At 40.8% G+C, this 21,915-nt stretch overlaps 1 protein-coding gene across 4 annotated transcripts in view; it reads right to left on the minus strand.

The window, feature by feature from the left end:
- LOC135497863 (poly(rC)-binding protein 3-like) overlaps positions 1-21,915 on the minus strand; it is a 210,199-nt gene that overhangs the window by 103,528 nt on the left and 84,756 nt on the right. The gene's annotated exons all lie outside the window — the stretch shown is intronic.

The following is a 21,915-nucleotide window of genomic DNA, read 5'->3' on the forward strand; positions in this document are numbered from 1 at the left end:
GTGAGATTGAAAGAGAGAAAGAGATATTCTATGTAAACATGTGATAATGGTAGAGAGAAGGAGATATTCTATGTCGACTCGTGAGAATGAAAGAGATATTCTATGAATACATGTGAGATTGAAAGAGATAAAGAGATATTCTCTGTAAACACGTGAGAGTGAAAGCGAGAGAGACATTCTAAGTCGACTGGTGAGAATCAAAGAGATATTCTATGTAGACATGTGAGAGATATTCTATGTAGACACGGGCGTAGAATTGAAAGAGATATTCTATGTAGACACATGAGATTGAAAGAGAGAAATATATATACTATGTAGACACTTGACAAAGTTGCATGCAAAATTTTCCTGCGTCACCAGTTAATACAAATGGTATACCCTTTTAACAGTTCCATGTCAAGTTAGCCAACCATAGCTGTGTAGTGAATAATATTATAGGCCATTACAGCAAGGGTTGCTCAAGCTGACATCAACTGAGATAGGACGTACTGTGGGTAGAAAAGGGAGAAGAAACAGACCAACCTTATACTATCAGAGCCTCAAAGTACCTCAAATGAATTTGTATCCAATAAGATAGGCAACACAACACTACTGACCAGAAAGGCAAAAACTCCACAAGTGACTTAGATTGAAAAAGGGCTACCTACGACAAGCCTTAACACACATGAAGGGAAAAGGCCCAAGAGACAAGAGATGAGGTGTGTTAGTGTAAGCCTGGATTAGGGTGGAGGGATTAAGGATGCTTAGAGGAATGTGTAAGGACACTCAGTAGGGGGCTGCACCACTGGGTGTGTTGGGGATTTCTCGGTGCCCAAGTTTGTTTCTATGTGATTTTGATTCAATGGTTGGGGCCGTAATGGTGGGGGTTGAATGGAAGGTAACCTGAGTGGATTGGTAAGGGGGAAGGAGATGTCAGAAGTCTGACCCAATAATTCAAACACTTCATCCAACTTCATCTTCTTTGTAGTGCAATTTTTACTCAGAGCCCTTAGGGAGTTTCATAGCCTAGTGGTTAACATTACTGGCTACCATGCAAAAGGCCCCAGGTTCGATCGCGGGGAGAACCCAGGATTGTATTTCTGGTTGAACCAGCGTGGCTTTCAAGGAAAAATTCCTGGCTCTTTACAGTTCTTCGAATGAGACTTGAAACCCAGGTTCCTCGTATCTGGTGTCTATGCCAGGGCAGGTTAATAAAGACCCCACCAAGTGAGAAACATGAGTAGCTCGTGTGGACTCAACCTCTCGCCGAAGTTGGATTCACTCTAGGCCAATAAACCCAATTGGCGCATAACTGTAGTGTCATGCATAAACGCTCATCCCGCCTTGGAGGAGGAATATTCCCTGGAGAAAATCACCTCCAAGTGCAGAGCGAACGCCGAAGAAGGACAACAACTGAGAGCCCTTTATAATTTCATTACCAGCAATATAATTTCAACTCTACCAAATGATAACTGCCAAGATATGTTATTGATACCTCACAAACAATGCTCAAAGATATATTTCAAATTCCATACCTTTTTAACAAAAAAATGCTGTCATAAAATAAAAGTTTTTTCTAAACAGTTTGTGCCAGTTACGTTCATGTCCAAACACAAGCTTGAAGAATATTTCCCATCTTTGAAAATAAATGCTCACAAAACAAATTACAGACCAATATTAAGATTTCATTCCTGACTAAACATAACTTTTAGCTTAGGGCTCATCCATGGCATTGTGACAGGATTATTCGATTATAGAATCCCAGGATCATCCCACTGCTTAATCCCTATCTTATTGATGATAATCCCTATCTTATAGGTGAAAAAGGGCCTAGGTAAGTCAAAACTAATTCTGATCTACAAAGTGCAAAAGAGAGATGATGTTAAGATGACTAAAGGCTGAGGATTACTTGCAAAGGTGACTGTCATCTTAGAAAGGCCCTAAATCCAGCTTAGAGGATCATCATGAATTTTAGATAGACAACTCCAGGCCTAGGCTTGCTATGATCACTGAAGGGCCTATTTAGAAGAAGAACGAAAAGTGTCATATAGGCAGGAAAGTCTCATGCTTAGGCATATTAACTCTTTCTGACCGCAAGCCATATATACACGGTCCGCCATCTTTGATTTCACAGCAAACCGCATACACACGGTTTTTCAAATTCAATTTGCCCGCACTGTCACATGATGCATTTGCCTTAAATACACTTGTGGTGACTCAAGCAACATATGACAACGCCTTGACGATCTTTTCAATCAATTGCAGTTTGATTGGTTGTTATCAGATGGCACTGCAATGCGTGCTTTCGTCTGCCGATTTTCAGAAATTTGCCACATATTTCAGATGAAACCGCGCGAAACGCAGTACGGGCTGAAAGAGTTTAAAGTGGCTCACGATGTTGTCGCCAGGTACTTATTTCACCATTACATTCTGATGTCTCAATAAATGAAGACACGGCAAACTCGAATTTCACACGACCAGCTTTTTAGGCCAATACCATCATCGAATGCCACGAATTCCACAGCACTTACACACTATACCGTCTGATCAAATGCCACGAAATGCGCTTCAATGAGGCTGGGGAACGACGAAGTCAGAACCCCAAACTGCCCTCACCACCATTCCCGAATGCGACAACCTTTTACTTTTTCAGCTACCATGAACATATACACTTCCTTATTTTCTGATGCATAGAAGGAAACAGATCGATATATTCGGTCTGCTGAACTCGTGATTAGGTAGCGTTCTATTCAGAAACTTGTGTTGTGGAATTCCATAATCATGACTCATGCAGCAATTTGGGACTGTTTCATTCGTGCTCACTTTGATACCCACTGAGGTGTGGGAAATAAAGGGCCAATGAGCTGAGCAGGCGAACTCCCCTTTGTGCAAACGACAACATTTGATTTCAACTCCTTCCAAGTCTCACTATCTGCCATCTTCCAGTAAACCAATCCATGACCTTTGCTGACTTCATATCCTTGAAACATTCCAATTCATATCCTCTTTGTCAAGTCTGTCAATATTACAGTGTTTGCTGATACTTTATTAAACTCACAGTTTGTCAATATGGTTGAAACTAGTGTTGTCAAGATCATAATAGGGAAGTGTATAGTCGACATATATTGATTCGAAAATATACTTGTTGTCATTCACAGCTTTTGAGTTAAGAGGGTTTTTGCCAGATGGGAAAACTATTTTTGATTCATATTCTCTCAGATAGCCACATTCTTGTCACTGTTTTTACTATCATTGTCCTTTTTGCTACTGTCTTTTTAACCATTGTCTGTTCTTGTTGTTTTTTTAAATTTTGAACGATGCCTTTTCCCTTGTCTTTTCTCTTGTGTTTTCCCCAAGTCTTTTTTCTTCATGTCTTTTTCCCCTTTCTTTTTCCTGTTAGTCTTTTCCCCTTTGTATTTACCTATTGTCTTCTATATGTGTCTTTTCCCCACGCCTTTTTACCCTTGTCTCTTTTCCATGTCTTTTTCCCTCAGACTTTTCCCCTTGTCTTTCTTCCATGTCTTTTTCCGTAGTCTTTCCCCTTTTTCTCTCACTTTTCTGCTTGTCTTTTCCCCCTTGTCTTTGGTCTCATTTTTTTTCCCTAACTTTTTCCCCCTCATTTACATCTTTGTCTTTAATCCCTACCCCAAGGCTCACCATTAGCTGCCTCTTCTCCAGCCTCCAAACAACCCTGACTCATGACTTCGCCACAAAACTGTTTGGCAGAATGAACAAGGAGCAATCAACACTGTTGACATCATCACACCATTTGATTCATGCAAGATTCCCCAAGGTCCAACCACCAACACGTCACTGCCAATACAGAGACATTAGGCAGAGAGGGTCTTGGATGTTTAATTTTGCTGCGTAATTGGTCCAAACGGGCATACGTGATGACCAGATCCTCCAGCTTTGTGCGATGTAATGAAAGCTGGCAAGGACAGGCAAGAAGGTAATAAGGACCATATCAAGGCACGAACAACGGGAAGAAACAGGCACGAGGTCAGGCCAGAACATGTCGACTAGATGTGGGCAAGTTGACCAACGGGACTTCAGAAGATGGACGATGCTGATGAGACAAAACAAGTTGCATGGACGGCAATTCATGTTGACAAGATGTGACCTTGTACGTGAAGTCTGCTCCAAAACAACAAGAGACCGCAGGAACACCCAAGAGCCTCCATAGAAACTCCTTCACTCACTTGCTGAGGCTACCTTTGTTGTTCTAAGTGGTTTGATTCAGTAGGTATCGGTAAACAGCTTGAGTTAAAGAGTTTGCAAGGGGAGCTTTGAAGGGTCTTGGATGTCTTGATGAAGTTTCACAAAGAAGGAGGAGTTTGAAGTGCGTTTCTCAAAGGAATCTAGCTGAAACGTCCTCAGAGACTGCAGGGTGCTGAAATATCATTTACAACAACCATACGTGAGGCCTGGACATTAAAGGCGTACACTGTTTGTAATTACTGATGGTCTGCGAAATAGAAATGTCCTTATACAGATTGCTGTAGGGCACTTATTATGCATACAAATTTGCTGAAACTTGGTATGATCAATCGTTGAATATCTGTCTGCACAATGACAATGCTGAAATTCATATTTAGTACGTATTTACGCAATTTGAAATTTTCCTCATTGAATTACAAAGTTCAAGTTTTAATGGAGAGTCAGCTAAGATGCCTTTAAACTATTTTCAACGACCAGCATAGTCCCTTTAACAGAATTAAACTACCTGCGTTGCCATATTCATAAAGCTTTCCCCGATAAGAATTAATTTCTTTCAATCAGCCTCATCAATCACGCACTGCGAATGTCTTATCAATCAAAACACACAACAAATCAATCAAAGCCGTTTCAAATTATTTGATTGGTCGTGACATTCCATCAATTATAATTAATCGCCATGGCAACAACATTACCAATTTGCTGGTTGCTACCTTTGCGTGTTTTCTTTCAAGTCCTAGACCGTGTAAGTTGCTCATTAGATTGAACTGCCTGAGCTAAGGTTACTGAGCAGGTTATCTAGACATACAAGACAGACTGGCCAACATAAAAGCCACAATACGGTTCAAATCGGCAACCAACATTTAGGCCTATAACCACATAACCTTTATTGTTAATTGGCCATAGGCAACGCAATTATGGCCAGAACTTGCAATCCTAAACCAATTAGAACTCTTTTAGAATGACGTGAATGCTGATATCGAGTGTGAGAGTCTGTTCTTTGTTTTCCATAGAAATAATCAGCATCAAGTTAATTTTGAACGAGTTCTAGCCAAAATGGTGGTGGCTATGGTCAACCCCCCTAAAGAAAGAGGACATTTCCACATCTCCGATAACTAATGCAGGTAATGAACTCTTCAAACTAGCAAAAGCTGTCACAAGGGGTAGAGTCAAAACATAAGTGCCTGTCACCTCTTGAGGTCCTCGATTCGATTCCCAGTCGGTCCTGGGGTAATCATGTGACGGAGAGAGTGACTATCTTCGCTGGCATAGGCTTTCTCGGGGTCTCTGGTTTCCTCCCACCTTACATCACATGCCCAGTATTGTCTAAAGAGATAATGATGTCCTTTGCGCTTAATACAAAAGCCCGGAAGCACAGTCAATTCAGATATTTATGCAAAAAAAAAAAACAATCAGTAAAATTCTTCGCCATCTTTGAATTTATCACACGACGACTAATTTCCCTCTCATAAATTTAAATTGAAATATTTCACATATCTTAGAGACCACAGTCAGCAGATTCCTGCTGCAGCCACCAATAACACCAGCATCATGTATTAGTACCACATACTGAGCCATTAGATGACGACCATCCGTCACACTGCTGGTGGCCGCATCATCAACACCAGGTGGCACCATCTATCATCTCTCGAAGAAGAAACTCGTGCCGCTAACTACACAGAAACACGCGCCATCATCCACGGCTTATCATCCATTAAAGGCAGAAGCTATTTGTAAAAATTTGAAATTTGTAACTGAATTTGAACATTTCCGATTGCGTAAATACGAATATAAATATAAATGTCAACATTGCTGTCATGTAGACAGATACACAAAGGCTTTGAATACCAAGTTTCAGCAAATTTGCATGCATAATAACTGCACTACGGCATTGTGTATAACTGCATTTCTATTTTCCTGGACCACCAGTTATAACGAACGGCGTACCCCTTTAAGGTAGATTATTAATGATGGTAGAGATCGACTCTGGCAATCGCAATCCCGGTGGGAAACCTCCCCTTCCTTCGGCATCAGCATGAGAACACTCTTTAGAAACGCTGTCACGCAATTCCATTAGCTGGCTACATGAACATCAAGTTCTTTCACACAACGGTCTATGTATGAACCTCTCTATTAAAGACACCTTCGGAACTTGCAAGTAGTGTCCTTCATAGAGAGGTGTCCTGATTAGAAGTGTCTATTGAACGGAAACAACAGACTTTGGACTAAAACTAGTCCCATTAATATAGATAGGGTGTCCTTATTAGAGACTTGCAAGTAGTCTCCTGAATAGAGAGGTGTCCTGATTAGAAGTGTCTATTGAACGGAAACGACGGACTTTGGACTAAAACTAGTCCCTATAATATAGATAGGGTGTCCTTATTAGAGAGGTGTCCGCTAAGGGAGGTTCCACTCTATAGGAATGTCAGCCTTGTACAAGTAGTGGTCAGTTGCCAATAACCTACTCATTAAACCCATTCCATCACAGGACCACACAAACCAATATTGGCCAACGGCTTCACCACCGCCATTCATATAAAGAACACTACAGTAAAACTTCTCTAATAAGGACACCCTCACGACTGATTAGTGCTGTACTTGATAGAGAGGTGTTCTTTACTGTAGAGAGGTCAAATTGAATGACAACACCAAGTTGGGTCACAGTGTCCTTAATAAAGAGGGCATCCTTAATAGAGAGGTGTCCGCTAAGTGAGGTTCAACTGTATTTCTGTCTGGAAGGTTCACTTCTCCAAGCCAGCGAGACGAGAAATTGGAAACAGGGGTCAAGCGCTCAACAACTGTTTGCTGTGGTCTACGACGATTTGTCTTGACATATTGTTGTACCGCAAGACTTGGTCCATGCTAGCTTGACCACGCTGATAGTGCATTTGGGCTCAGGTTAACAACGCCTATGCACTGGTCATTTCAACATTCGGAAGACACCACCATCAGAAAGCAGGTAATGGCTAGAACACTTGACGAAGATCCAGTTTTTATCCCATCTTGTTTCATGATGCTCTATTTTTATGTGGGGCACCAAAAGGGCAAAGGTGGGCTTCTTTGAGAAGTTATCCTAGTCTGGCTTGTAACTACCAATCTAAGGTTTCGAAAATGTTACTGCTCAGTCCACTCATTCTCAGAGAATTCAAGAAAGTCTTTTAAAGGGGGACTATAGGCAGGAGCAGAGGGGCTAATCTGGCCATCTTCAGGTGGCTAATATACACAGTAGCAACCCTGGGTCATGTCAGATTCAGCACAAAATGTATTCTTCGCACAAGCGTGAATAATTTCGACAGACTGTGAGATGTGAGAGACCCCTATTGATGGCTTTGTGTATCTTTATCTTGCCTTCCTCGCTGCTGCCTATATTGTCCATTTAGTACATGTACAATATAACACAACTTCCTTTCTCAGCCACTTGCACCTACCCTAAGACTGATATACCCATCAAAGAAAAAAGCAATGAAAACCACAGCTGTCCGCTTCCATCCCCAACAGACATCGGTGACAAATCCACATTTTATCGCACCACCAGATCCCAACTAACTATCAGCGCTCATCCCGGCTCTCAGCGGGGCAACAAATCTCAGCATATCAAAGATAAGACATTCACCAACGCAGACAGACACAGCACATATGTGTTAAGAGTATGTTTATTCTCCATCTTGACTTATTGATTCGCACAATGTATGACACTTATGAGTAGCGTGCAGCGATGGATCCCCGATATTCGAGCATCCTGCTTCACGACAGAAGTACCATTCATTGTCACATGAATAAGGTAATTATGCGCTATATCTTTTTGATGCTAATACGGCTTGTTTGGGATAGACAATCGTATTCTTAGCTTGTTTTGTGATAGCTATCATTAGGATGATAACTACTCCAATTGAAACTGATCCAAGTAATCACCGGTACAAGATTCTGATGATGGGGAGTCAGTTGTTAAAGGCCAAGCGGAGTAGCAGTAGAATACTACACTCACCAATTTATTGGGCAGGGGTGCGGAACCTTGAATCTGTTGTTCACTGAACCCCCCCCCCTCCCCCAGTCCATAGTCATTTGAGTTACTTGGGTGAGAGCTTCTCTTGTCAATTTCTGAAAATTGAGTTGGCTGATAATACCACAATTTTGAAATTTTGGCGGTTAATACTATTGGTTATCTGAACGAAAGCAAGCATTATACATGTACACCTGTTCAGCTACATGTAAGCCTAGAAACTTATCTCTTACTGACACAATCTTTGTGTTGAGACAAATCTGACCCCTTCTAGCAAAACCAGTTGCATGTCTCACATAAGATGAGCCTAGATGACACCAGGAGATAATAGAAGAAATTGATGTCATCAGATTTCACAAAAGGCAGACAATAGTGAAATGAACAGACAGTCCTACTCAACCTGCCAAGCTCATAAATGTCTTTAGGGGTAAAACGACACAAGCAACTAAAATATCAAATTTAAACCAAAGGCACTCCACAGAAAATGTCACAGTTTTACTTTCAAAGATCTGATACACTCCACGGAAGCATTTTCAAGTTTGATCAAACAACGACTTCAATCAAAAAAGCGTCTTTCCCCACTTTGATATAATAACCAATTTCATATCGATACTGCCGCGAGTGTCTGATTGATAACCAGCCGTTCTCTCTCCACCCGGAGATTGCACCTCTTCAAGATAAACACGATGCGGGTTGAATTTAATTCAAGATAAGAAGAGCAGCATCTTTAATTTAAGACTTCATTACCGGTTGACTTTGTGAAGGGATGATCTGACGAACGGCCGCCTTGACGATCTTCAAGAAGGCAGCGCTAGCTTCCCTGCGTGACAAAAAGTACATCGCTTTGAGTCTGGGAAGCGTTCAGTAGAGAGTTCACGATAAATTTTCGACTCCCAACTCTGACTCACCTTTGAGACTGAATTACAGTGATGTTTTCGAATTAAATGAATCGAAGAACATTTTCAAATCAATAAATAGAATTCGAAATGAGTACTGGAGCATCAATAAGGACATTATTGATAAATATTATTGGACGATTGTAGGAGGAATTATGTTGAGAAGAGCCAGGAATTTAGTTCCAAGAATTTCTGCCGGGGCATCTGAAGAAACAAATTCTTACCATGGATCGAACTCGGGTCCATTAGCTTTGTAGCCATTAGCGTTAACCACTGGGACATGCGGCTATTCATCATATCACCTTACCGCGTAACTAATTCTCAAGACCATCAAGCCACCAATAGCATGATCTATGAGATAAGGTAAGTCATGATTGCATGATCAAACAACATCAAATATTGAAGAAGTTTTGCAGACGACAATAAATACTCTATCACCAATCTATCACAAATAATTCAACAGTTGACCAACCACTGATATCATAACCTATTGCACCATAACAAAAGAAATTCTTCCATTGTTGATGACTTCTAACCCCTCGAGTCCTCCTGATGAATGGGTTTAGTGACCAGTGTTATCGCTCTTACACGCTAAACTGGTTACGATTCAAGCAAACCACTGATACAGCATGATTTGGTTCAAACAAGGAGACTAGATATCATTGGTTGATGTTAATGAGTGATTTACGATATTACCATAATTTGCCAAACTTTTGCCCGCATTTTATTTTGGTGCATTTTGTGAATAAGATTTGAGATTCTGGACGATTAAGGCATATCTTACGTGAACAACATACACAAAATATATGCAAAACTGCCCTACGTTGTTGTGTAGGCCTATAGCTACATTTCTATCTACCTGACCCACTAGTAAACACCAATGGTGTACACCTCTAAGCTGCCATCCTATGCAACCAATGAGGCTGGACTGTATCCAGGCCATCATCACATCATCACCCTTTGATCAACTGACAAATCTGAAGACAGAGCCTTGACATGAACTTGACCCAGTTACCTAAAGGGCAGAGACATGTATTCATCCATGACCGGAAGTGTGGCACAGTCACATAGAGCTTATCAAAATGTGAAGTTGTGGTAAATACATGGCTGGGATGGACCAAAGTGGAATTAATAGTCACATAGAGCTTATCAAAATGTGAAGTTGTGGTAAATACATGGCTGGGATGGACCAAAGTGGAATTAATTCTCAATCTGTGGTTGATTCTTAATCTACAGAGTCAGGCCATCACAGAAATATGCTTTTTGATAATATATTTAAGAAAATGTGGTCTCACTGGTCAGTTTAGAACTTGTACTTTGACAGGGCCATATCAATGCGCCAGTGACGTTTTGATGGATATGGTGTACGGAAATCTCTTTTTCTCAGGCAATCGGAATTGGAATGTTTTTAAACTTTATTATGCTATTGGCAAAGGGTTCTTCTTGACACATATAAAATTTTGTGCAGATTGATTGGTCCAATGAGTACTTTTTTTACCAAAACTTATGCCCAACAATGTACATGTAATGTACACATGTTTTAATAGAGGACTCTGGCCTAAAGTACATTCCAGGGATAAGTAGCTTCCTTTTCGTGTTGATTGCCAAGGTGAATAACCAGAGTTTCATTCGAGTGTTGATTATCGGTCAGGGTAAATAGAATCACACCGAAACTCATTCCAATTCGTCCATTCCTTGAATTACAACCACACTTGCCTTCATTATTTTGTGGCAAAAAATACTCCTCCCACCAGCTTGCCAAACATATGGAGGTCTACTGCAAGCAATGAAGAAGCATCATCACCAAACTTGAATCTGTGTTACACCCACAAAACCAAGGAAACAAGAGTAGCCTGTGTGGACTCTCTGGCCAAATAGTCAATAGGCCAAAATACACAATTTGTGCCTAACCGTAGTGGCACGCAAAAAAGCTCATCCCACCTTGGAGGAGGAATACTCCCTGGAGAATAAAACCGTGCAGAGCGACACTGAAGAAGAAGAAGAGGATTATTGCATCCAAGCAGTGTTCATGTATGCACCTTGGATGGAAGACAGTCATTAAATCAAGGTACAGTAGAACCTCTCTATTAAGGACACGCTAGGGACTGACCTATGCTGTCCTTAAAAGAAAGGTGTCCTGATTACAGAGGTCAATTTGAATGGAAATGACAGGTCGGGGAGCAAAACCAGTGTCCAGATTAGAGAGGGTGTCCTTATTAGAGGGGTGTCCACTAAGGGGGGTTCCAATGTAATTCAGTTTGCTGCAGAAACACTTATATAAATCACCACACAATTCTACCTGAGGTTTTAAGAAAGAACTTCACAGCCACATGTCAATCAGCGGACCTTCTGACCTACAGGTATCAGGTACATAATCAACACCCGATATTACTACAAGTTTACGATCAGTTCGAATTGAAATTAACGAATCAACTTCACTTTTGAGAAGGAATAGGTGTGCGCAGGTGAATCGCATCAAAGTGGGATACTAACTCCCTGACATACCACCAGGGGGCAACCGTTGCACCAAGAACTGCATACCAGCAGCCGGTTATCGATATCTATAAGCTTATCACTACATCTGAAGCGCTTCCTGGGATTACAAATGAGTTATTTGCTACAATATTTTCGACTCAACGGCCAAGATGGCCCTAGGTATAACCAATGTCAATTTCTTCAAATCTTCTTCAACCTCTTGTTAAATCAAACCTCCATGTAACTGCAGTTAATAAAGAGGTAAAACGTTCGTAATTACTGGTGGTCCAGGAAAATAGAAATGCAGTTATACACAATGCCGTAGAGAAGTTATTATGCAAATTCAACAATTACAAAGTTCTAATTCTTAACGAACAGCCTAGGCCTTTATAGACCTCTACCGTTTGTTAAACCTTTCGGACTTAAACCTTTCTTTCAAGGACATCTTCTCTATAAAGGACACTAGTTTTGGTCCCAAATTTGACGCTTCCATTCAATTTGACCTCTCTAATCAGGACACCTCTCTTTTAAGGCCGGCACTTGTCGGCCCTGAGGTGTCCTTTATAGAGAGGTTCTACTGTACCTTTTGATGTATTGCACACGTCGTTGAGAAGCAAAGACCCCTTGGGACCTTCAAGTCACGATGATGATAACAAAGTAACTCAAAGACTCCACACTTCTCCGTATAACGCTGTAAAAAAATTAAAACATATTCCTGAACAAGTTATTGTGTTTCTTTACCTGGGGTGCATTACACACCAGCAAATTAAATGAGGCAACATCGCAACTGGAGAAGTGAGAAGTCGCCTCACGATACTCCTATTTCAGGATATAAGGTTTGTATATCGGGAAAATACAACACCAGAAAAATTTAATTGGATTTTGGAGAAGTGGAGTAAATTAGAAAACGAACGATAAGACGATGCAAGAAGTGAAAATGAGACTTTGAGCGCGATTGCTAGAAGAAGTTTTAACACCGCGTGATGGCATGATCACGTTTACGAAAGCGAGCGAAACAATTGTTACGAGTCGATTTCATCTCTACTAAAAACGGTTCCATCAAGTGCACTCCGACGATCTGGAGTGGTTGATTGGATAGTTATACCAGAATGTGGTTTTCTTTCTGGGGTAGCTCTTAAAATATTTTTTGATATCATATTTGATACAGTTCTTGCTAATAACACATTCATTTCACACGACTTCGATGGTGTGTTGAGTACCTCTAAAGCCCTAAATTGCTCAATCCAGGCCTTTCAATTACATTTTCACTCTTACACTCCAAATCTTTTAGTTTTTTCTTTTTTTGGGGGGGGGCACTTTGTCATAGCAAGATAAAGTTATCAGAATTTCAGGGACAGTTAGAAGTACGCCATCTCCACCAGAAAAGAACTGGTTTTGGATTTCATGCATTAACCCTTTAGCCCTCCAAACGCCCGTGGACACGATTTTGGTAAGATGACATCTTACGTGAAAGCTTTTCGTCAGGGAGATATAGCACTTTTTGTGTTTTCCGTTCTGGTGGCAAAATCAGGAATCGAACTGGACCAAACTTTGGTCTCCCAGGCTTCATAGGATTACAAATGTTCCAAGTTTCAAGTCATATGATAAAGATTTATCATTGACCAACCCCAAGGAGGTATAAGCCCCTAGCATTTGCAGTGTTTTCAGTTTTAGCCATCTGGTGGCCAAACCAAGAATCGACCCCACTGAAATTTAGTCTGCAAGGTTTTCATACAATAGGGCTGCATACATGTATGTACCAAGCTTCAAGTCACTAGCTCCATTAGTTACGAAACACGCCACCAACAGTCCCGATACAGAGTCAGATGATATGAGCAGAAACAGTGAAAAAAATATTCTGATTCCGGTAATCCCCGACAGCATCACATTGACAACCCAACTCTCCTCTTAACACCACCTGCCTCCCGTTGGAGGAAATGAACTGCTAAGCAGGTGCTCAGCATCCTCATCAATGCCAAAACCTGCAGCTATCCAGCTTTCTTCTACCTCACTCAGATGATTTTTTGCCGTAAACAACAAGGATAGGAAGTAGCACACGATACATCTTTAATAAGACTTGGATAGAAGCCAAAAAAAAGAAGTCTGACTTATATACAGTAGAACCTCTCTATTAAGGACACCATTGGGAATGTAAAGGTGTCCTTAATAGGGATGTGTCCCCATTACAGAGGTAAAATTCAATGGAAATGACTGAATTGATGAAACTGATAGGAGACGGAAGAATCATAAAGGTCTGTCCATTACCCTCAGAAAAGCTATTACATGTTTTTTGTATGCCTGGTTTTATTCATGAAGTATAATTACATCAAGTATGTTGGAGCTTTTTATTTTCAAGATAGAGCTTATAAACTAAATCAAAACTTTCAGCTTTGCAGCAGCCAATCTCCTTAGAATTGAAATCCTTTTTCTGCTTTTCTTAATCTTTTTTGATAATTAGAATAAGGCATGACTTCTTTTATTCATGAGATACAAACGTTTTGTTAATAGCCCTAGCAATAGTTTATGCTGCATTTAGAAACAGGCAGTATCAATTAGTAATTTGTCTTCTTTAAATGGCATTCTTTGGAGTAGTTGTCAATATTGAAAGATAGTTCTTATGGCTATCCTCTAAGCCGTTTTTGTACAAGATCCATGTTTCTTGTAGAAGATGTGTTTATGATCAAGATCACAATCAAACAAGCAAGAAGTCACAAGCTTTGAGTAGTTCAGCCCCACAGTCTCTATTAAATGCAGGCCTTTGTAGAAATACCCTAAGCTTATGACTTCTCCCTTGTTTAATTCTGATCTTGATAATGTGCAGAGACTACTAAACGAAAAATGGATCTAGTACAAAAACTCTTGGGGGATGGATAACCATAAGAACTATTGTTCAATAGTTTGAAAGGATTTATTTTGCAAGCATGGTAGACAGACTAAAAAGTACAAGACTGCACCAAACACAGATTCATCTTGGCCATCAATGACGCTGGCAACACACAACAAATTTCATCAAGTAGAAACTACCCAAAGTTTACCTGATATCTCGACAAAAAAAAACATCACAAAAACACAATTCTTTTGTAAGATTATCCGAACCTATAACTGTCATGCGACAATAAGCCTATTACGGCAAGTTATCCTCAATTATTCCTCACCAAGGAGAAAGCGCTACCGCAGTCATACGACGCTTTGTCACGAGGATCTCCTTACACTTCGACATGAAAGCGACAATACCCACTGTCAACAGATCCCTTTCATTTACCGCTAGTATGGATCACAATCCACAAACGCTGCGACGATTCGTTTTATGATTACCTATAGGTAAGAGGGAGTTGGCAACACAGCGATGGGAGTCGTTGGTCAAACATCCTGGGTGTGTCGTGTTTTGAACACTCGTTTGATCACGAAACCTAGGGGGACGTTCGACTCTTCTCGTGAGAAATCTTTGTTGATTGAATCGCGCCAGTGTTGCACCAATGATCCTTTCCAATGATGAATCATGCATTAAAGAATCCTCAGTTGGATTTAACCCTTTCACTACGGGTGACGTGCACACCACGTTTTGTACATGGTCTCATATTGTGGATGCACGTCATGCCCATCTGAAATATTTCTTTACCAGCACTTGATTCCACCCGCTCTGAAAACGCTAAACATGCCTTTTAGAAATGCCCGTAAAAAGTGAATCAAAAGTGCCAATCACATTTTCGAAATTTCTTCATCCGGTTTCAAATCAAAAAACAACTTTTTTCTCCAACATCAGATCAGTCATTTGCAACTAACTACTTCGGCAAAATGACATGTAGATCAACTATGGAAAAATAACTCAAAAGCCTTCTTTTTCGAAAGAAGCACATTGGTACCTCTCTATCAAGGACACCCCTGGAATTGACAAATGCTGTCCTTAATTGAAAGGTGTCCAGATTACAGAGGTAAAACGTAATGGAAATGACCAATATTGAATCAAATGCATCGTCCTTAATAGAGAGGGTGTCCTTAATAGAGGGGTGTCTTATAAGGGAGGTTCCACTGTAGCTCAGTAGCCTACATTATTGGTTCTCTAACTTACACCATACCACATACATGTTAAGTGCAGTTAACCACCAAATTTTAACACCCCTTTGATATTTTGCAATTTAATGACAACATTTTCACGTTTTTTTTAATTTGGTGAAATTTCCTGCAGTCTGCAATATTTGTTGCCCTTTTTATTTTCACGAATTCAGGTTCTTTGCGAAATCTGTAAATATAAAATGCTGCTGAAAGTAGCAAGTCATGATCCTCGGAAAATATATTTAACGTCCGCAGGATGGGGCTAATCACAGCTGAACCCCCACTTTAGAGGGCTTTTTGCCAATCCCAGCAATCAAGCTAAAAGCCTTTGAAGTGGCTAATGAGAGCTCCTTACGCGTACAAACATAATCTATCATATCTCAGCGACGTCTTTCTGGAAGGATGATGGTCTTCTTCTTGAAGTAAAGCTTGTGTTTTTCCTTCTTCAACAAGAGTAAAGGTCGCTCAATCTAAGATTCCATCACTTTCCTTGATTGTCTTTTTATGTGGACACTTTTAGTAGATTGCAAGCCTTTCATGCAGGTGTTTTTATTGGCCTGGTGGCATATGAGCCCGCTCGATCTCGGCACATATTGTATCTGCGTCACTAGCAAATGTTCTCAAAAGAATGCGACAAGGAGATTTTTTCCTCGTTGAAGGAAAGTGCTCCTTTACTTTTGAAGCAAGAAGCTTTGGCAGAGAGGATGCTAATGCAGTCCATGCCAATGGTCTATGAAGTCACACAGGGGACGACAAGCATGGAAAAACAGCCAAAGAATTACACTACACACTCTTAAGCTGCCCAATTTTTTGGGGTGTTTTGTTTCTACAGATTTCGCATGGTATACCAGGAAACGACACATTTGATCTTCTTGCCACAGATGTAAGCCATCAGGGAGAATCCAGTGCCTCTTACAGTGAAGCAAACTTGCTACTAAAATGGGCCTACAAAACACCAGTCCTGGCAGGAGAGAAAAGCGGACCTTAGAAGCAACATCCTTCTAGATATGGACAGAAAGGTGAGCAGACCACCACTTTTCATCTGAGGACATACCACTTTTTACTTTTAGCACACTTCGAGAGGATGAAGACAGCCAAGTCAATGTGCCAGTGCCAGTGGAGGTTCCAGTGCAACGGCCCAGATCAGACACCAAATTTGTGCCCCAGAGCTGGCCACTGGGACACCAAGAGACCAGTTGCCCAAACGGTGCATCAATGGAGAGAAAGCTCTGGGGATCAAGTCAGGAAGAAGAGACCATAGCCAGGTCCATTAGAGACATAGGCCTGGTTCTGTAGTGTTGTCGTCAAAGAAAATCAAATGCTATGAAGACACGAGAACCTGAAGGGCCTCAACTCTTCATAGACAAGAAGTTGAAATCAGAATTCGTTCCGCATGTTCAATCAAACCAGAAATTGTTGCTCGGTGTGTTTCATTTTGAAATCGGTGGTTCAGGGTACCGAGTGTATCAAGAGTCCGAGAATTCAGTTTGTTAACCATTTTACAATCAACTTATGAAATCTATTGACAAGCTCTCGACTGCCTCAAGACCGGGACCTTTTAATGACTTGAGTGCATCCTTCAACAAATTGTTTATCCTTCAATCTGGAGTTTGATTAGATAGAACGCGTCATTAGCCTCCTTCAGATTTCATCACCAGATGGGACCGGGCATGACTGATTTTCAAATTTCACGCGTTTATCGTTGATATGTTGTCTCCATTGAAATGAAAAGCAATCCTCTAATGTCCTCAACAACAGGATATTATCAAGGACAAAGCGCAGGGCAAACCAGCAATTTGTATTGCTGCGAACTGCAATTATTATCACTGCGACAAAAATACCTCTCGTCTTTAGATAAAACTAATAATCGCTGGACAGATCATACAAATACTATAAATACCAAGTTTCAGCAAATTTGCATGCATACCTGCAATAACTGCTCTGCGGCTTTGCGTATAACTACATTTCTATATCCTTGACCACCAGTAATTACGAAAGGGCGCACCCTTTAAAATCAGCCCGGCCGATTTTTCTTGAATCATGGGCAATTTTTCTGATTTATGCGTCTGAGGTCACAAGACATCACAGTGTACTTGGTGCGTCTATAGTTACAATGTTATGTTCTCCTTGTTTTGTTTCTATTCTAGTTAATTAATCAATTCGTGTTAAGATAACACAGGCACCGAACACAGACAAGGCTACATGAGAACCGAGGTTGTGTTTTGATATCATACATACATCAGTAAGGAGTGACTAATGTAGATTATCAATGCCTTTCCTCGTCACTTCAATACATCACTGGTAAGCAAATTCCACGCAAAAAAACCTTGAGTATGTTCAGCCACAGTTAGGAAAACAGCTTTTTCTTCAACTTGCAGAGAACAATGGCTCCTGCATGCCGACAAACATATCATAATATCATTCTTCTATTAGTTAGTTGCCCAATGCCACATATGATACATGGTTCAGATCATAAAGGTTAAAAGAGTAAAGGCACTTGCTCAAGGTCAGAACTTCAAAGTAAGTTACATACCTAAAAAGGCCATCTATGATACAGGGTCAAGATTGTAATGGTTAAAAGACAGAATCAAAGTAAAGTCACTTACTCAAGGTCAGCGCTTCAATGTAAATCATTTGCCCAAGCCACATATGATTCAGAGTTCAGATCATAAAGGTTAAAAGAGAAAATCAAAGTAAAGTTACTTGCTCAGGGTCACAGCTTTGGTGAAATGACCATATCAAGTATCAATACCAATAGGTTTTGATGATCAGCCATGACCAACAACTAGACCACTCAACCATGCTCGTTATTTCAAAACCTGGTAACAAATCCCTCCCGGCCTGCTGCATCTTGTTTGCCAGAACAATACAAATATTCCGTCTATGTAACCTAACCTGAAAAGCAGTTAAGTCTATCGGAGCCAGTCCGGTCCAGTTACCAGGTACACAGGTTTAGTACTTAGATAGAAGGAGTTAAGATGTTGCTAACATGCCCAGGCAATAACAGAACACTTTCTGTCTATCATCAAGGTACTAACTTAATTACCTCGTCACCGGACTATGTTGCCTTCGACCTTCACATTATTCACCCTTTTACAAAGGAAATATTCAAACAAGTAAAGTCCATATCACAATTGACCTCCGTCCTGCTTCGCGTCAGTGACGCGCAATGTACATGCGAGTGGGCCAATGACGCAAATTTAAGGATGATAATTATGATTTGGACTGTAAGCTTCAAAATGTTGTTTCATTTCGTTGATTTCATTACATTTCGAAAATCTCATTTGGCATTCCAGCAGAAACCTGAGGCGATGTAGTTTGCTGCCTCAAGTCACAATGGAAGCAAAGTGCCCTACCCAAGGTCCTTTCCACAACACTATAACTTTGCCACAACTCTGTTTTTTCTAATTTCTGTTGCTGATTGAGTTGTTCTGATGTGATCATGTCATCTTTCACATGTGATCATTTCCTTCTTATCAAGTTACGTGTGATCATGATTGAATTCGACAAATGTTTTTAAACCAACCTGATGGAAAAGGCTTTTTTCTCAAGGACAGATTGTTGTGTCAGTAAGCATTTGCTAAAGTTTAAAACGACCCGTCACAAGGCATCAACTTCCCTGGCCATCAAAAATACAAACGGCTTACCCCTTTAAGACCAGACAGAACAAGCGAGAGGCAGAATTGGTCTACCAAGCTTTGTCTAACGTTATAACCTTCCTGTTCACTGATCAGAAATCTCGCAAATTGAAGCTAAGCTGACGGTAATGGATGTGTGTTTATAGGCCTGATATATCCAAGGTTCTCTCAAGGATGAAAGCAGAGTGCTGAAGCTGTTATCATTGGGAAGTCTACTAATAATTCCATATCAAAACCAAATCCATTTTCCCACCAACTACAGCCAAGAGAATAACACATAAATCTAAAGAAAACACAAAAGTATTCCGTACAGAAACATGGAAGATCACCTAACATGCCTAAAGTAAATAGTTTTGCTGGAAATCACCCTGAAATATATGCATCCGCACCTGATCAGGTGCATTTGGGAAGAAACATTTCAATTCCTCGTTATTTATCTCATCATTCCAATTTTCCCCTATTATATATCTGATATAGTTGCCCTTCGAACATCCGAAAAAGTCACCTAATCTCATCATCATCATCATTGACTTTACCAGCATCGTAACCCTGTTTGAAGTTTCCAGAGGTACATGTATGGAGTCCACTTTTGGTTATTATTAGAGAGGTCCACTACCTTCTAATACCTCACTGAGCCCAACCATTGCACTTGTCAGAGAGGTCCAATACTTTCTAACACTCACTGAGCCCCAGCCCCTGACTAGTTTTAGTGAAGTCTATTACTTTCCAATATCTCACTGAGCCCAGCCCCTGGACTTGTTAGAAAGGTTGATACTTTCTAATATCTCTCAGAGCCCAGCCCCGGGATTTGTTAAAGAGGTCTATTACTTTCCGAAATCTCACTGAGCCCCAGCCCCTGGACTTGTTAGAAAGGTCTATACTTTCTAATATCTCTCTGAACCCAGCCCCTGGACTTGTTAGAAAGGGCTACACTTTCCAATATCTCACTGAGCCCAGCCCCTGGACTTGCTATATAGGTCTATACTTTCTAATATCTCTCAGAGCCCAGCCCCTGGACTTGCTCTAGAGGTCAATACTTTCTAATATCTCTCAGAGCCCAGCCCCTGGACTTGTTAGAAAGGTCTATACTTTCCAATATCTCACTGAGCCCAGCCCCTGGACTTGTTAGAAAGGTCTATACTTTCCAATATCTCTCTGAGCCCAGCCCCTGGATTTGTTAAAGAGGTCTGTTTACTTTCCAAAATCTCACTGAGCCCAGCCCCTGGACTTGCTAGATAGGTCTATTACTTTCTAATATCTCTCTAGATTGCCAACTCAAGTATGAAACACGCCCGCCTCATAGATACAATCACATCTTGACAGATTTCACTCTCTTTCATCTTTGCAATCTTTTGTTCGCTAATCTTTCCCGCCGCATCTTCACAAGGCTGCATTCTACTCGTTATCGTCTTATTAGTCACATCGCCGACGGCAACAACAATGGCAACTTCATCAACGCAAGCGACTGCAACCCATCGCAGCATTACGGTCCATTATCAGACTCAATTCCACTTTTTATACGCACCTAAGAAATTTCTCGATAATCATAATTGCGCCAAGAACCTCGTGATTTTTTATTTCCTATGCAAATTACTCCAGATAGAAATTATCGCCTTTATGATTATCTATTTCGCATGGCAATCCATTGGCCATTAAGTTAGCGACGAATCTTCCATGCCGCTTAACTTGCTGCAGGAAACCCAGGCCTAAGATAATAAGGTGCCTGATAACATCCTGTATCGGGAATCAACTCGAGCATCCTGGCATCCAATCAAAGGTTGCCATTGAATCCATGCCCTATTTGAACTGGCGGCCACCTGAAAACGAACATGGCAATACGACTGGCAACAAATTGAGTCATGGAAGGTAAAAATAAACCACTATTTTTTACAGGGGTAGGGTCACCAAAACACACTCGACACCCCTTCACATAGAACACTTACTACAGCTTCATAAAACTGAGGTATTGCAAATAACACTGCGGTAGCTGAACATGATTTTCATCTGTGACCCGTCACAGCAAAACCAGGCGCATGTCGCACAGAAGACGAGCCTAAATGACACTGGGAGATAATGGAAGAAATTGATGTGCTCATATTTCACAAAAGGCAGAGAAATGAACAAACAGTCTCTCTCAACCTGCCAAGCTCATAGCGACATGCACCTGCTTTTGCTGTGACCGGTCACATATAGGGTTTTCCAAGGTGAAAATTTGAGTTCTGCGAGTATTTTGGCATCAAAGGTGATGTAAACAACATTTTGCTCCGGAAATCGGGCTTTATGGGGTGATATTTCTGTAGAAACTCAGGCTCCGAAGGGTCAAGGGTACAAGACATTAAAGATTAGGAATGGTCTTACTTGATAATTGCTTTCAGCACATTTGAGCGTATCATTTTACTAACACGTATTAGCACATTCCCTTTTGTCTTATTACGAAATGAGACCCTGGTAATGCCGATAGGCTTCGACTCTTGACATTTGACCTAACGAGATATAAATTGAATCTACCTTCTTCCCTGGCTTGAAATAGATGATAAACTTGCTTTTACCTGGAAGTAGAAGGACACAGGATATGGTGATACGGATAAGAAAGATGTCAAAGGAATAGAGCAATCAACACAAAATACATTTCATTATCTTAACCCTTTGAAGCCCG

Source organism: Lineus longissimus, chromosome 13, assembly GCF_910592395.1.
Source record: "Lineus longissimus chromosome 13, tnLinLong1.2, whole genome shotgun sequence".
NCBI classification, from domain to species: Eukaryota; Metazoa; Nemertea; class Pilidiophora; order Heteronemertea; family Lineidae; genus Lineus; species Lineus longissimus.